Raw genomic sequence first — 6,000 nt, 5'->3', positions numbered from 1 at the left:
AGAATGCTACCTTCGTCCATAGTGTTATCTCTACCATGCTTAGTAAGGTCTTGGGCTATCTCTTCCCATCCATTAACTAACACTACTTCGTCCTCTAATAACTGTGGAAAGTCACCTCGTAAGTCGCCTAAGGCATCAAACTCAATGTTACCTATGCTATACCAATCATCATCGATCTCAACCCCTAAATCCATCAGCTCGTAAAAAGAGTAGTTCCACATGCAATTCGGGTTGACTGGTATAGGTGCCACGATCCTGTGGAGAAAAACAAACTCTTTCTTAGTCAACTATTCCATTACACAAAACGAAAATAGGTATACTGTCCAAACTTTTTAAAGAAAAGAGTCGTACACAATCCATTCTCAAAAAAATGTGGATAATGACTCTGCATGTCCTGCTCCACCTCCCATGATGCTTCTTCAACATCATGGTTACGCCCCAATACCTTAACGATAGGAATCGTTTTGGTACGTAGCACTTGCTCCTTCCAATCCATGATTCTTATTGGCTCCTCAACGTATGTCAGTCCCTCCTGGATTCCGAACGGCTCATACTCCACAACTACATCGGGGTTAGTGATGTACTTCCTCAACATTGAGACATGGAAAACATCATGCATCCTGACCAAGTTTGGGGGTAAGACGATTCTGTATGCCAATCTCCCCACTCTCTAGGTGATTTCGAACGGTCCAATAAATTGGGGGCTAAGCCTCCCCTTTTTCCCAAACCGCATCACTCCCCTCATGGGTGATATCTTGAGGAATACATGATCCCTACTTCAAACTCTAACGGCTGCCTCCGATTATCAGCATAACTCTTCTACCGACTCTAGGTTGCACTCATCCTATGTATAATGATAAGCACCTTGTCTCGCATATCCTATATTAGTGCCGGCCCCAACGTCTGCCTTCCACCAACGACATCCCAATACAAGGGTGACTGACACTTACGTCCATAAAGCGCTTCATAAGGTGGCATTCCAATAGTCGCTTAATAACTATTGTTGTAGGCAAACTCTATCAAAGGCAAATACTAAATCCAACTATGCTCAAAGTCCAATATGCATGCCCGTAACATATCCTTCAGGATTTGGTTAGTCCTCTCTGACTGACCATCCGTCTACGGGTGAAAAGCGGTGCTAAACTTCAACTCCGTCCCCATCTCCTTCTACAAGCTCCACCAAAATCTTGAAGTAAATCGAGAGTCTTTGTGTGAAACGATTGCCGATGGTATTCCATGTAATCTGACTATATTCTGAACATATAGTCTGGCCAACTTGTCCATCGGATGCTTGACCTTTACGGGAATGAAGTGAGCACTCTTCGTGAGACGATCGACTACTACCCAAATGGAGTCTTCTCTAGTGGGCGCCTTGGGTAACCCCAAAATAAAATCCATGGCGATCTCGTCCCACTTCCACTTTGGTATAAGCAAAGGCTTGAGCCTTCCTGCTGGTCTCTGATGCTCCGCCTTCACGTGTTGGCAGGTTGGGCACTGCTCCATAAACCTTGCGATGTCCTGCTTTATATTGTTCCACCAATATGACTCTTTCACATCCTTGTACATCTTTGTACTACCAGGATGTACTGTATACAGAGAACGATGAGCCTCGCTCATTATCTCCTTCCTTAACCCTCCTCCTTCCGATACACACACTTGTTTAAAATGGGTGAGCAACCTATCCTCCTTAAGGCAAAATTCTTGTGCCCTTCTTCCAGCAATTGCTTGATCTTAGCACACTCAGGGTCCTCCAACTGAGCGGTCTGAATCCTTGCAAGCAAATCAGACTAAATCACCAGGTTAGACAAGTGTGCAGGGGCACCCTCATCTACTAGTTCCAGTCCTATTCTGGGAAATTCCCTAATCAACTGAGGTTGGGAAATTCAAAGAGCGGCATGTTCCACTATTGATTTTCTACTCAACACGTCTGCTACAATGTTAGCCTTGTCAGGATGATAATTGATCTCGCAATCATAATCCCTAATTAGCTCCAACCACCTCCTCTGCCTTATGTTAAGCTCCTTTTGAGTAAAGAAGTACTTCAAACTCTTGTGGTCTATATAGATCTTGCACATCTCGCCATACATGTAGTGTCTCCAGATCTTCAAGGCAAATACGACTGCTACCAGCTCTAAATCATGCATAGGATAGTTTTGCTCATACACCTTCAGTTCGCATGAAGCGTAGGCAACAACATTTCCATTATGCATAAACACTCATCCTAATCCATTCTTAGAGGCATCGTTATACACTATAAAATTGCTAGATCCTGTAGGTGATGGCAACACAGGAGCTGTTATCAAGACTTCTTTAGCTCTTGAAAACTCTTCTCGCACTCGTCCGTCCAAAGATAGTGGGCGTTCTTCCTAGTCAATACAGTCAGTGGTCCCGATAGCTTAAAAAAACCCTCGATGAAGCATCGGTAATAACCAGCGAGTCCTGAGAAACTCCAAATCTCAAACATGCTGGTTGGCTTAGTCCATTCCACCACTGCCTTGACCTTTTCTAGGTCAACCACTACACCTTCTCCAAAAATCACTCGTTTGAGGAAAGACATGTTGTCCAGCCAAAAACTCACACTTCTCGAGTTTGGCATAGAGCTGCTATCTTCAAAGCCTCCCTGTGCTTTCCGTAAATGTTCATTGTGCTCCTTTGTCGTCTTTGAGTAGATTAGGATGTCGTCAATCAAAACTATGGTGAACTAATCCAGATAGTCATGAAAGACTTTGTTCATCATGTCCATCAAGACAGCTGGCGCGTTAGTTAGTCTAGAGGACAAAACTAAAAACTCGTAATGTCCATAACAAGTTCTGAAGGCTGTCTTAGGAATATCCTATTCCTCCACCCGCACCTAGTGATAGCCTGAGCGCAAGTCAATCTTAAAGAACACGTGCACTTCTTGCAGCTGATCCAATAAGTCGTCAATCCTTGGTAAAGGATACTTCTTCTTGATCGTAACCTTTATCAGCTCGTAGTAATTGATGCACATCCTCATTAACCCATCATTCTTCTTCACAAACAGCACTAGTGCTCCCACGGTGATGATCTAGGGGTGGATAAACCCCTTATCCAATAGCTTTGGGAGCTATTCCTTTAGCTCCTTCAACTTCGACGGTGCCATCCTATATGGTGCCTTCGATATAGGATTAGTACATGGCACCCACTTCATTCCAAACTCCACCTCGCCTTTTGGTGGTAATCCAGTGTAGTCTGTTCAAAAGACATCTAGATAATCCCGCACCGAAGGGATATCTTACAGGTCCTTCTTCACCTCCTTCACTAGGGCGATGACAAACTCCATGGGACCACACGAGCACACGTTGGCCAGTCTTCAAAACTATTGGGCAAAACCCAAATGTATGCCTGAACCTTTTTACCTACTATATAATAGTACGCGAACGCTCGCCTAACATTTTCCCCTGATATGTATATGGGAAAAATATAAAAAAGCCTCCCAAACTATTAGCCATTTTCGATTTATCCCCCTGATGTTCAAAAAGTGATAAAGTAGCCCTCCAAACTACCAAAATTTTGCATTTTTACCACTCCGTTAGTCAAAACCGTTAGTCTGGACGGAAACCACAAAACGACGCCGTTTTATTAGGATTAAGTTACGAAAATGCCCTTGTATGAATTTTTTTTTTTTAAAAAAAAAAAAAAGCAGGAGCAAAACGGCGCCATTTTTGCTTAGGGTAATAGTTGTATATATTCTGCCCAGCAGGAGCAAAATGGCGCCGTCGAAGTTGCCCAGCGGGAATAGCCTCGACTCCCACTCCCAATCCGTCACTCCACGCCGCACAGTGGTGTCTTCATGTGCCACCACGTTGCGGTGGAGTAGATCAGCGCACCAGCGTAGATCCCGAGACAAGACCTCGTCGACCGTCGCAATGGTCGGGATGCTCTGCATCGCGTTGCCAAAGTAGTAAGGGTCCATCCGCGGCTCCAGCCGGTGGCGGCAGTTCACCGCCATCCGAAACGTCGTCGCTTTGCTCGCCTCCAACCTCCTCGCACGTGTCACCGCGCGCCACAGCTGAGCGTTGAGCGACTGGAACGACGAAATTTTTGCCATCCCTTTGGTCACGTTTTTCTTCAGTATATGAATATCCTCCAAGACGGACGTTATCTTACCGTTGGAAACTCTGTTACCGTTGTTAACGGTTTTCCAACTGTCATTACACTGTTTTCCAAGTATCTCCACTGCTGACTGGTCAGCTAGAACATTGTTCATTACTTTCCGCAGCTGATTACAGTTATTGGCTCTGAGTTTCAGCTTCAAAATCGCTTCCTTAGAGAAGTGAAAGATTCGCTTGCCCAGCGGCTTGTTGCCGGTAAAAGTCACCTTGGGACCGCCGGGGGGAATCGGAGCACTGCCGTTTTGCTCCCGCTGGGTAGAATATATACAACTATTACCCTAAGCAAAAACGGCGCCGTTTTGCTCCTGCTTTTAAAAAAACAAAAAAACAAAAAAAATCATATAGGGGCATTTTCGTAACTTAACCCTAATAAAACGGCGTCGTTTTGTGGTTTCCGTCTAGACTAACGGTTTTGACTAACGGAGTGGCCATAATGCAAAAGTTTGGTAGTTTGGGGGGCTACTTTATCACTTTTAGAACATCAGGGGGCTAAATCGAAAACGGCTGGTAGTTTGGGGAGATTTTTTATATTTTTTCCTATGTATATTTGTGCTGTTATAGATAGTTTAGCTGAAGATAGGTATTGTGAAGCATCCTATTATTGTGGAGGATTCAATCAGGAGATGCTTAAGGACTTATTGCGAGCTTAGAAGGGTGTTCATGGTCACTAGTACTTTTGGATTATGCTATAGACTTAAGAGTTTTCATGCATGCTTCTATATTAAGGAATATCATTGATCCCCTATAACAATGATATATATAGTATAGTATTTTCAGCTACTGTGATGATGTAGTGACCAAAATAATTAATTAAGCTTAGGTAGCTTAGTTAGGGGGTTAATTTGGACTTTGGGTCACTAAGGACACTAGAAGGGTAATTTAGACTTTTGGACCGGACGTATGCTAGGGTTAGTGGACGTACGCTTCTGTTTGTAGTGCGGACGTACGCGGGGGGGACCACCATATGTATGCTCTGCAAATAGTACACAGATGTACGCAGGACCACACGGACGTACGCTACTTTTTGGAATACCCTTTGAATAATACTTGGAAGTACGAGGTAGCCTTTGGACTGCTGTGTAAATAGAAACGAACGTACGCTTGGGTTGACGGACGTCCACTGCTTTTTTGGAGAGTTGGTAGAGCCCCTCAGCTATAAATACCCCCTACCCCCTTCAGTTTTTCACACCTCTCTCTCGCCCCCAAGCTGCCAGAAACCTTTATGAGTGTGTTTTGTGAGATTGTGAGTATTTGATGCTAACAGAAGGGAAGTTCTTGAAGTTTCGCTTCAAGGAGGTAACGCTCTTAAGCCTAGCTCGTTTTTAAGTCGTTATGCTGCTTAAATGTTGTCTTAGTTGTTGTTTGAGTTGTTAGTTTAGCTTTAGCTTTAGTTAAGCTTTAAATCTTGTTTAGAATAGCGTTGTTTTGACTTAGCATGATCGCGTTTGCATGGAGGTTTCATTTTGAGTTAGGAGACCTTAAAAAGCCCTTTGATAGCCTTAGAATTTGGTTTGGGAGAATAGGAGGACGAGCGGACAAAATGAGGTTCTACCTGAAACCCTCGAAGTAGACGTACAGTCTTGCGACCGGATGTATAGTCCCCAGCCCGGACGTACGATTGGGAGTGTGACAGGGGACTTTATTTTAACTAGCCATCCAATAGCTCTTATTTTCTTGTTTTAGAGTTGTTTTGATAGAAATAGGACTACTAGAAGGTTTTCCCCAAATTTGGGGAACTCGGATCATTTGGAATACTTGGAGACGTTATACGACCCAAGTGAGTTTTAACTCACATAATGCTCGCTGTTATTTTCCATGCACTGCATGACTATTTTGTGTACCAAAAATATGCATATTTGCAACTCTC

The sequence above is a fragment of the Corylus avellana genome, chromosome ca8 (genome assembly GCF_901000735.1).
Source record: "Corylus avellana chromosome ca8, CavTom2PMs-1.0".
Taxonomy (NCBI): Eukaryota; Viridiplantae; Streptophyta; class Magnoliopsida; order Fagales; family Betulaceae; genus Corylus; species Corylus avellana.
This window is presented reverse-complemented; position numbering follows the sequence as displayed.